Consider the following 12,269-nt stretch of genomic DNA (forward strand, 5'->3'; position numbering starts at 1 on the left):
AGACTGCTTATTCTGAGAGAGTAAAAGGGTTAACGAGACGGAAAGAAAAACAGAGCGAAGAAGAATTAACATGTCTTCTCAAAGAGTAGAAGGATACAGTTTCCTAATTTTATTCCGCGAAGTGGACGCTCTTCAACCGCCGGCCGAATTGGACCGAGGGGTGCATCCTTTAAAAGAGTGCTCGCGCGAGAGGCTCCGAAAAGAGGAGGTCAAAAAAAAAACGGAAGGCAAAATCCATCCCTTTCTCACCCTCCCTATTTATTATATTATACCAGCGCGCTCCTCTCGTACGCCAGCTTTCCTTATACCTGAATTGAAAATCTCTCTGCACGTGCGAGATGTATGCGCACCGGCGGCTCTAAGCAAATCGTGTTATCCTATGCCCAGCCAGTCGGCCATCTCTACGCAGCCCGAGAGGAATTAAAATAAATACATATCTTAATTAAGCTCCGGTGTGCCATCTACTGGGTGACCGAAAATGCTACAAAGACAGAATGCTCACATTAAAGTGTATCGAAGCTTCATTTGAAACCAACCAAACCAAAACAATGACAACAAGAGCATTATCAATCAATATTACTATTTAATAGTAATTGAATAGAAACAGATAGGTAAACAGAAGCAAACATTGCTATAAAATAAAGCGGAAAAATATATTGGTAAAAATTCATGCGAATCTATAATAATATATTGTATATCTTCAGAGATATAACTTTTTAATCTTTCTTATCGCGAAGAAATGTCGGAAAATCATGTCCGATCACCCGGTATATTCGTATTATACATATGGAGCCATCGCACTCGTTGCTTTATTCCCCTTTATATGCACATTCGAATATCCGCAGGCTGCATCTCAAACTTGATTCTCTCAGTCGGAGCGTCGGCAGGCAGCGTTAAGAGTTTCAGTTCGTCCCTCTGCGCATGTTTCCTATATTTTTCCTTCCTCGCCGCGTCGCCGCGTCCACTCGGAAAAATATATTCGACGAGGAAGATGGGGAAAGAAAAAAGGACGAGCCGGCAGCTCGCGGTGTGCACGCGAAGCTTTTTAAGTGGGCGGCGCCGAGTGGCATAAGAAATTCGGTGAAATTTCGCGCAAAACGGAAAAAGAGCCGCGGGCGTATTGGGTTACGCGAATTCAGAAATCCGAGACTTTATGAATGATAAAACGTCGGAAAGGGGGAGGGCCATGGCCCACCTCATCGTCGAAAGGAAGGTCCGACAACGCGGTGAAAAAAGACAGAGGGACAAGCGCGGGAAAGAGAGCGAGGCGAGCGAGCCGGTTACCGCCTGGTCGTATAATTAATTTTCGTCGAACGCGAAATCCGTTTAACATACTTTCCGAAACTCTCTAGCCGGTTTCGTGACGAGCCCGGAACAATTTTTTTCAAAGGGCGCGCCGCCGGCTGCCTCGCCCTTTCGCCCCCGCGCTTCCTATCCGCTATCGTCCACCCCTCTTCTTCCTTCTGCGCGCGGTACACCCCGTGCTACATTTGTGAACGGTGCTTAAGGTCACCGGCCGCGCGAAATCACGCGACTAAGTTGCAACGGTAGCCCATTACGCTCGTTTTCGACATGTAAACACGCGACTGGTGCAACTTCGTTTGACGTGCAGAAATTAACGTACAGCGATCCAAAACTGCGAAAGAGAAGGCGAGGGAAAAGGAGGGGATGGGGGAGAGGAACGGGTTGAGGACGCGAGAGTGGAGGGAGATGGACGCGGATGGACGTAACTAGACGTACTTATTATTATTTAGGGGTGCAACGCCAGTGTGGCCCTTCCGAGCTGTCAGTTTCGCAGAGGCGAAATTACATATTCCTCGCAACGACCGCGTCGAGACGTGCGAGCAGTACGAGACGAACGGGGACGGACTTTTTATTTCGCCGTTGCCTTTGCTGGCCGCGCGCGGCGGTGTCAAAGCGGCCGGTTCTCCTCAAAGTATAATTATTTTAGTTACAATTAAAAATGTGCAGACCCGCCGGCGACGCGCTCTCGCTTCGCGCCGTGAAAGCGCTTCGGACTTGACCGCCTCTCTGCGCCATCAATCTTTCTTCGTATTGTCGACGTGCGCGAGCTTTTGTGTTAATGTCAAAAGAAAGCCGCCGAATTAAGACTAAGAGTTCGCAAAAAAATAGTACAACAATCAAATTATCAATATAATCGAAATAAAATGTAACATTCTGTTCAAATTGGATGTTACAATATTTTTTTATATATTTATCGGGCATTATCTCAGAGTGCAACGCGTATTATATTATTCATATTGTTCAAGTATTTTTATCTCTATTTTCATTCTTTACAATAATATTCATCGTGATACTTATGTAAACAAAAACAAGTAATATCACGTAAATATTAATTAAATAATGCCTAAAAATTAATTAAATAAAAACTGATATGTTTCAAAGCTATATCTTTGTATCTATATTTGTATTGTATTGTGATTGATTTGGACTATGATATAAAATTAATGCAGATTACGAAAATAATAAACATAGTTAACTTAGAATATTGTAAAGATTTAACGCGATCGAACTTCACGAATCGAGAAAAGAACGCGGACAAGGCTACCGGTACGCAATTACTCTTAACGAGGACCCTACAGAAAAATATGACCCGATAGCAAGAACTTTCCCAATTTTAATCCGTCATTCGAGACTGGCTACGCCGAGAAAAAAAGCCGCAACTTTCGTCCTGTAACAAGTTGTTGTTTAAGGGAAGAGCAAATAAAGGGACGCGGTACCCCTCGCTGAGGTTGCGGATGAGGAAAAGAAGGAGCGAGGATCGAAAGACGAAGGAAGGAAGACCGAAAGAGGATCGGGAAGTGAACCATAAATAAAGGAATTAGTTTTTAATGGACGTTAGTCACTATTAATTGTGGAAAGTTAACCCCTTCCTTTTTCAGTACGTTTTCTTACCCTCTCCCTCTCTCGTCCTTCTTTCTCCCCTCTCCCCCATCTGTCCCTCCTCGTATTCCTCCGGGAGATCGCGCTTGTCCTTTGAGACTGACGAGAACGTGGTGGCAAAGGAATGAACGAACAGCAAAGGTACAGCAGTCTCGAAGGGGCTGAAAAAGCGCCGAGGAAACAAGGCGCAGTCTTTATTTTACATTTCCACGGACCATTCTTTCTTTGTGCGATAATTAAGTAAGCTGAAGCCAACCGCTGGCCGGTCGTCCATTCATGTTCGCCCCGAGGTAGGTTGCTGGCCAAGAAAGGGTTTAAAAATTATCTTCCGTCAGTTTATCCTCACTTGTGAATTATTTTGCGACTGGTGGATGGTTCTTAAGATAAAGTCGATTAAAATGAATATCTTGTTATACTTGGATTGCAACTTTGAGAAATTGTAAAATGTAATTCTTATCTCCACATTTTTTTTATCAGTTAATGTCCGCGCTAAATATTTTTTGCAATTGACAGAAATGAGTTTTAAAACAAAATATAATCGAAATAAAATACCAATTCCCTCTGTCTTTTTGTTGTTTTAAGGTCTTTCTTATTCTTTAAGTCCATAAAAGTCATCATATGATAAGACTTTGCTCTCAATACACGATTCTTCGTGAGCTACAACGCGTCAGGCGAGTCCCAAAACTTGGCATAAGAGAAAATCGTACACGTGCAGACGATCGCGCACACCTATACAAGATATTACATCTCGCAGACTGGAGCACGGCGGAGTTATATTAGACAGGAGCGAAGAGCTCTGGTGGCAACTGCCGTCTTTCACTTCGCACTGAAACCCCGTGCGCCAAGAATCTTGCTAATTAGATATATAAGGAAGCTAATTGTAATAAGGTGGAGTCGGGTGTACACGAGAGAGCCCTCAGCCTCCTCATCTCGCCCATCCACCCCTTCCCCTCCCTCTCTTTCACTCACCGGCACACGCACAACCCCGGTACATGCGTACTTTCCCTGACATTCGTACTCATCCGCGACGCTTTGAAACCGAAACTGCCGCTGAAGAGATCCCGACGAATCGCGCTCAAAGTAAGCGCAATTAATTTGAATGACGGCACGGTCTGTGAGTATTGCATGAAATTCGGTTCGTGACGGAAAAACTGGAAAACGAAGTAAAACGCTTTCAGAATATGATACTACCCGAAAGGCATATCAGTATCTTCATATCGTTATTTCATTATGTTTTCAATATTTCTTATAAAGAATTTAATAAATTAGCATTTAATCTCTTTGCATACGCTTATTGGCTTTTGTGAATATTATGGTCAAAATTAATAACTTATAATAATAGCTAAAAAAACGTAGCACACATAATATAATAATGTATAAAATTCTCTGATGACAATTAATATAAATAAGATTAATCTCATTTTCCTTATTAAACTTATTTTATAAACAATTTATAAATCCCAACAAAATTTCTCGGATAAAATCCTATCTAATTTTATACATCATACTGTATAGAAAACATTTAGAGTAATAAAACGCACGAAATGTATATTAGCATAGACATATATACGACTGTATATGTATGTCGCATAAAATTAAGAAAAGATTTGTTTTTAAATTTTTCGAATTATATCTAAAATAATAATTTTTAAATACAAAAAAGATTTCGCTTTAATATCTCGTGGACTAAAATTACACAATATAATGTTCTATCAGTCTATATATATAAGTATACATTTATATCTGTCGTAAGATTGAAGAAGTTATTTTCGCCCACTAAGAGAAGCTATGATCCAGTTTATTAATGGATATCATTTACGACACCTATTTAAGATTTCGGTCACTCCACGATCACATCAAAAGCATTTGAGATCCTTTAGGTAGTAGAAATATATATATTTCATAGAGGGAAGGAGGACATTGTAGTTATAACGAAGAAGTGAGTAATTTAACCCTTCTTAGAGTCGTCTTGTCTTCGCTATACCCTACGTCGCCGACCCATCGTGTCATCTTATCACCTCCCTCTTCACGCTGTAATCTGCGACCCCATCGTTCAACGTTGATTTATTTAGATAGACCCGGTCCGAGGTGATCGCTTGATTAAATACTTCTCCTTTCTCTAGCGATTCTACCTATGTCGTACATCACGAACCATAGAAAAATTCGAAACAAAAAACGCATCAAACTCCTTCAAATATGATATTCATAATTTTAGTTGAAAGCATTGCACACTCGGAATAATTTAATATTTAGATTAAGAAAAAGTACACACGCGTGTAATTTCCTCGACACATTTTTTAAGCACGTTGATCGCGGAACAAAAGTGACAACACGTGCAATTTATTCGTATAAAATTCAAGAATGAAATAGTTGAACAACACGATGCTATCTTATTGAAAATTATTGACCAGTAGCTTTTCTTTTATCTTATCCGCACTTCGGACGTTAGAGTTGATATTTAAGGTTACAAGTTTTGGTCTCCGCGCTATAGTCGACGCCAAGGAAGCTCACGCCCGATAGGGACAGCGAATTTACTGTTCACCGTTTGTACGGACGAGTTTCTACCCGAAAGCTTATAATTTTGACGACCCAGATAAGCTGTTACGAGTGGTGCGACGGGGTACGGTCGGAAAGTCTCTATGATTTCTGTTGCGCGTTTCGGTGCCGCTTGCCATCCTAGTTACAAACTCGGAAAGTCCTTGGGCACGGAAATATCGCGATTCATAGAAACTGCTGTATGGAAAATATGGACGAGCGTCTTCGTTCGAACTTTCGCTACACACGATGCGTACATATGTTTTAAAATCCACAAGAGACATATGCGTTAGCGTTAGATAATGAAGAAGGACGCTTTGTATCGCAATAAAATTGTATATACGCTGCTTTCTAAATATTTTGTAACTTTTAATCATTGGAACTATTGAACCAATTCACTAAAATAATTTTAAATAATTCTAAATAATGTATCAAATAACACAATATGTTTTTAAATATACAAACATCATATTTATCGGTTAGTGTTTCTGGATATGCAATTCTAAAATATTTCTGTTAAAATTTTACGTATATATATTATATACTAATAGCCGAAAAAAGTGTAATCTTTAGAAAGAAGAAACAATCGAGCAAAGAATAATTTCCCCCGTGTCGCGTTATCAAGATACAATGGCAGATTCGCAGTCTTCAGCGTGATCACGATGCTTCGTGTTGATCGTCGACTCTACGGGAATTAGGCCTCCCCGGTCGGTCGGCGGCAGATAACAAAAATACGAGGCAAGTTTTCGGAGCCCATAACCTCGCTAGCCCGCGCGGATATTAGCATAGTAATGAATATTATTACATTTCGGCTGCACACTCAGTTTAATTCCATCTTCCCAGTCGTAAAGATAATAAGCGAGTGGCTGCTGCTTCGCGCTGTATCCTCGCTAGCACGCGGGGGTTGCTCGCTACGTCGACGAGAGGAGGGTTACCGGAAGGCAAGGAAGGGAAACGATACAGGAGAAATATAGGAAGGTGGGTAGGAGGGGGGGGCAGCTTCGAAGGAAGCGACGGAAAGGTGGATGCCGCGGGGGCGGCACGACTTTAAGAGGTTCGCAGGAGGAGTAAATATAAACTTGGGAAAGTGACAAAGATAATTCTAATAAAAGCGACGACGACTGCGACGACTAGGAAGACAACGACGACGACGACGACGGAGAGCACTCCCGGTTTCTCCCCGCTTAATTCGTGACATATTCCGGCATTGCATTACTTTTGTCCCGTCTTCAACCCCTCGCGGCTTCGCACCCGGATTCCATGGCCCCCTTGAATTGCCCTTTTATGTCTCCTACTTGGTAGCGCCGGCTGTGTATATATTTGGAGATTTATAATTACGTCGCGTGCGTCGAGCAAATAAAATCTCGTAGTAATTTATAAAAACGTATCAATACGCGAGCAAAATAAATGTTAAAAACGAGCTATTAATAATATTCAACAAATGCACGTGAATTATCGTAGAATTTTTTCTCATTCGTTCCTATTTCGTCAGAAAGCGAAACGAGATGCAGAGACATTCTTATCCTTGTATGTGTAAAAAAAATGGCATTTGACATAATTGATATAAATCGCGTTTTATCATAAATTCATTTGCATCGGAAAAAATATTCATCGACAAGAATCATAACAGATTCGTACATATATGTACTAGAATATAGACGCCTTATATATCCATCGTCGCATCACCCGTCAACTCTGCATGTCGATCGCCCATTCGCTCAATCACGCTCAATTTGACAGGCTCGGCTTCGCGTTTACGATATCCACGATATATGTGTACGGTACGCAGTCATATGAGGGCGCCGATACGCGGCGTCGCGTCGCGTCGCGGCATATTTTCCACGGCCGAGCCGACGGACGACCATGCAGTATGTATATTTCCATTCCGCCGTTACGAGGGATGTGCGGGATGATTTTATATGCAAAGAGTAGTTTAGAGCTAATTGTTAATAATAGGATTGGTAAGGTGGGAATTCGCCCCGACGGCCGACCACCACCCTCTCGACCCAGCCCACCACCGGCCGGTACCACCCCGTGGTTCACCTCTCCCCCCCTTTCCTCCCTTCCTCCTCCGCTCTACCCTGCTGACCGTCTCCCTCCCTCTGCAACGCATCTCATTTAGCACCGGAGTCAGCGCGTTGCAGATCTGCTGTCCGTCCGTCTGTCTCTCTGTCCGTTCGTCCGTCCGTGCCGCTCGACTGTCCGTATCTACGTACGTACGTATACGTATACGTACGTACGTGCCCGTGCGCCATTTCCGTGCGGAATATAAACGCGTATATGTATATGCGTCTACATACGTGGATATGTATAAATGCGAGCGGCCGGTACCGGCACGTACGGCACTACCTACCTACGTATTATTACGTATAAACGCGTAATTCTGAGTTATACGCCGGCCTTGTTAATGATAATTAAAACGCCTCGCTCTATACTTTTTGCCTTGGAATATTTTCTGAAATTCTCGCCGGATAACGGCGCCATCCGCGTGTCCGGCTCCGCGGCATCCCCGGCCAACCCTCCGTCTCCCCCTTACATCTTCGCGAACCGCGGAAATTTTCCCCGACGTTGAGCCGCGTCAATTGAGAATCGAGAATTCGTTCGTCGAAGAAACATTTCATTTGGTCTTACTGATCCTCACCAGGTGAGTAATCTCGTAATAAAGAAGTGGGATGATTGAAATAAAAATTGAATTATTTCGAGAAATATCATTCAGAAGCTGTGCGAGAACTTTTAATATTATATAACTTTTAGATATTATTATTTCGAATATGACATTAATGTAACTAAGCTACGTGATACAATTCTTGTGCGTCACTTGAAATGTACTCCTTTCGGCAAATTCCAGCCCGCAAGACGGATCAGTCAGAGTCGGAAAATGGGGACGGACCAAAATCGCACTTGCATGCTGATATCACATACGTATGAAATTTAAATTCCGGAAGCGACGAGGACATTCGTAGACGCCCCCTCCCCGGTTCTCCCGCTCGGTATCGAAGCTACGGGAATAAAATCCAAAATCCTTTTATGCGAAAGAATTGAGAGAAAGAGAGGGAAGAAGAAGAGAAGAAAAAAGAAGGAGAGAGATCGGCGGCGTATATACTTGGCGCGCACATACATAAAACATATTTCTATATAAAATCACGGACACACAACGGGGGTGGAAGCTAGTCCACCTACTCACCCGCTGCTCACGGTATTAGCCTATAAAATCTTGAGTTTTGTTCGAGTTTTATCGCGATCGTGAACGTAAAAGCAAAAGAGAAATGTGCACAAACGAGGATTCTTTTTTTCTCTCGGAGAAGGATGCTCGTTCGGGAGGGTACTTGTGAGATCATCGGACAGGATATCCTCGCCGCAAACGAGATATTTGATTTTGAATCCGCGCTTGCCGATATTATTTAATTTAAAAAAATATAGAAAGAAACATTAATTTTTAATATTTATATTTTGTAATAATAATTGTAGTTGTCGTACTTGACTAAATATATGTTATTTGCATCAATACATCGTTATCTTCTTGAAACTCATTCTCTTCGATTAAATGATTCCAAAGGAACAAGCGAGATCGCGTTACATGGCTTCGCAATGAGTATCATACAGACAGGAATTAGGATTAATTATGGAATTAAAGTAAAAGCTTCATTATAATTAATTCCGACAACGTCGCGCTGCAGGCGAAGCGAATTCAGTTGATACTTCGAAAGTTGGCGCGGGTCGTTTTGTCGATCGCGAGCTCTCGCGCGAGTTTAAAAGCGAGGCGGATGTAAAGGGAGGGATACGACGTTTAGATCTATCCGCGGAGGGTGCTGGCAGTCGGAATATAACGTACAAAATATGGCGGCCGATGCACGATTCTCTACGGAGCAACTTTACAACCCGACCACCTCTTCCATGCCCCTCTATCTCTCGCTTTGGTCCCGCGACTCATCGGCATGAATATTCATTATTCGATGATATTTCTCGAGCACTCCTCATACTCCTATGCGCAAGGAGACTTCCCCGTTTGCGGAGGATCGTTAATTTGTAACAACGATCGACAGACCTTACATTCGATGCGGATGAAACAATAAAGTCTCGTTATGTTTCTAGTTTTCTAGCTGTATTACGGTTGCACAGTCATTCAAAATAAATATATAATTTCATCTTTGTATAAATTACATTAAATAATATGTACTTTTTTTTAATATGAAAATGCAATATATTAATTTAACATAAAATGCAATAATCTAATATACTCATACAAAAAGATTTCACATTCCAGGCCACATTATAAGATCTAATTAATTTAAGATTACGAAAGAATATGTTATTCGATGTAAACGATATAAAGGAACAGTAGACAATCGCAAAATAATCGATTCATATGCGCGATGATGAGTCGCGCAAGCATTGGTGATGTGATGCGAGACGGTGATGGAAACGGTTGTTGAGGTTAATACGTAGCGTAAGAAGGGTAGCGTTAATGCGTGTCCGTTCTAAAATATTCAAGCTTGGAGTTGGTTCGCCCCGCGGAGAATCTGCGGCTCCGTAGATATTCGGCGATGGCCCCGAATGCGTTACAATTTATAATACATACGCGCGGATGTAGATACGCGGGTGCGAGGAGTCAGACGTGGATGGGGTTAGCGGATTAATGAAAGCCAATCCACGTGATACGGGCAAACGTCTGACCCTACGCGAGCTTCCTTCCCTCTTCTAACGTCACCGCGCCATAAACAAGCCTCGTAGAATCGGATAACGAACAACCCTTCGCTGATATTGAGGGTGCGCTCATCTTCGAGACGATCCTCTCGTCCGAATCGTATCAAGCATCGGAATCTCGAAACGACAAACGTCAATATTGCGATAATCCGCGCAGAGATATTTGGGATTTGCGGGGATATTTAAGATATTAATTTAAAATTTATTTAAAATAAAAGAAATTAATATTTTCCTTTCTCAAAAAATTGTTTGAAAAAAAATTGTTTTATATTGCTTAAAACAAACAATAATGTAGATTCTACAATCATCCTATTAATGAAATACATCGATCTATCACACGTGTTTTGAGCTCCCACAGATCATTGTTACAATTCACAGCAATGTAATATTATGCGGTTCTTGTTTGTGACAAGTTTACTTTCCTCATTAAGATCCAGCTCGCCACGAGACGACCGATAAAGATTGCCGAAGAAGTTTTCACCGAGTGCGCGTTCGTGAGGGGCGGTTCCTTAATCTCGCCGCGTGAAGGACAATAATTGATACGAATGGCCGCGAGACGGTGGGAACCGCCGCGAACCCTTTAAACGTGTTCCCTGGCCTATAAATTAATATAGTATCCTAAACTTTATTATGACTTTAATGAAAATAATTATTAAATATTATGCGCCGTAATGTCAACGCGACCCCGGCGTGAGCAGCTCTCGTCGCGGTGGCGACGTAGAAACACACCGGCAGGGGCTCGGAGGAAACGCGAAGAAGAAAGGGGTGGGCCAGGCGACCGCGGGGGTGGTTTGTCCGCGGAATTAAAATACGACCCAGCCGTACGTTCTCATTCCGCGACAACCGTGACAATGAGACTGACGAAACGGCCTTATACCCTGCGTCAACGTTTCCGAGCTCTCCCTCCTCACCATCTCTCTTACACTCTCCTTCTCTTTCCCTCTCTCTCTCTATCTCTCTCTGTTACAAAATCGTCTCTTGTTACAGTATTGCCGACGTAATTCCGACAGCCTACACGAACCAACGCTGTACTAACAAAACGTTATGCGTCACCTGCGTGCTAGGTGAAGTTGTACCAAGGTTTTGTAGAATGCTACTCTTGATACATTGCAGTTTCTTTACGAGCTCGGTGATCAAATTTCTTTTTTTTCACTATATTTTAAGCATTGCTGTCATATATTGTTAATTCAAGAAATTTAAGATACACTTTAATTATTTATTTTATAAATAAAATATGCAACGTTCCAAATCAATCACTTTTATTATCAATCGTAATAATATTATATTATTATGATTTAAAATATTAAAATATTAAAATTAATACTATTAAGACTCTGTTAGAAACTCTATTGAAAAAATAAATACAGCTGTCAAAAGTGATTAATATAATTAATAAAAATCTTAAATATTGATAACAAAATTAAAAATCTTCTCACGTATTGTCATTTATTTGTATGCATTTATCGCGATTGATAATCGAAAGTTTCTTTTCGAATCTCCCTAAAGAATTTGTCAGATTTTTATTTCTATCACTGCCGTACAGAATTTATCCGTTCGTGTAAAAACTTTCGCGGTAAGCTTAATGAAACGTTTCAAGAAACTTCCCTTTTAAGTGAAGCCTACGCAACTCGCTCACTCAGAAAGATAAATACAGTGGCATTTACGATGCGACGTTAGCGTGGAGTTACCGGAACGATAACCACTGTAACCAACCCTCCTCGCCTTGCGGCGCTACCGAGTCCGCAGCCACTCGGTCGGAGATTCTTCCGAGGGATGCAACTTCCCAATTGCTCACGGAGATGCGACCGCCGAAGCGACGAAACGGTACCAAAGGGAGCGGGGCCAGGGCGATACTAGTCCTCGAGAGGTCGACGCGGGGCGCGCGATGCGAGACACCGCGGGGATAATTAAAAAATTAACTTTGTACTTAGGTGCGCGAGAGGGCAGTTAACGGAAAGTTGAAGTGAAAATTCGTGTTTTTGAGGTAACGCAAAAGCTGCGTTATTACCCCGTGGCCGCGTACCGCGGCGGTCGCCGGCAGCAAAAGCACAAAGCTGATGAGTCAGGGAAAGGTCTAAATGCCTTCGTACACTCCTACCGGAGGATAAGAGCAACGAGGGGAGGGA

General features: G+C 42.1%; 1 long non-coding RNA gene across 2 annotated transcripts in view; it reads right to left on the reverse strand.

Moving 5' to 3' along the window:
* The window catches only part of LOC105248734, a 176,802-nt gene that overhangs the window by 114,103 nt on the left and 50,430 nt on the right, over nt 1-12,269 (reverse strand). The gene's annotated exons all lie outside the window — the stretch shown is intronic.

Source organism: Camponotus floridanus, unplaced genomic scaffold (genome assembly GCF_003227725.1).
Source record: "Camponotus floridanus strain SB8 unplaced genomic scaffold, Cflo_v7.5 scaffold25, whole genome shotgun sequence".
NCBI lineage: Eukaryota > Metazoa > Arthropoda > Insecta > Hymenoptera > Formicidae > Camponotus > Camponotus floridanus.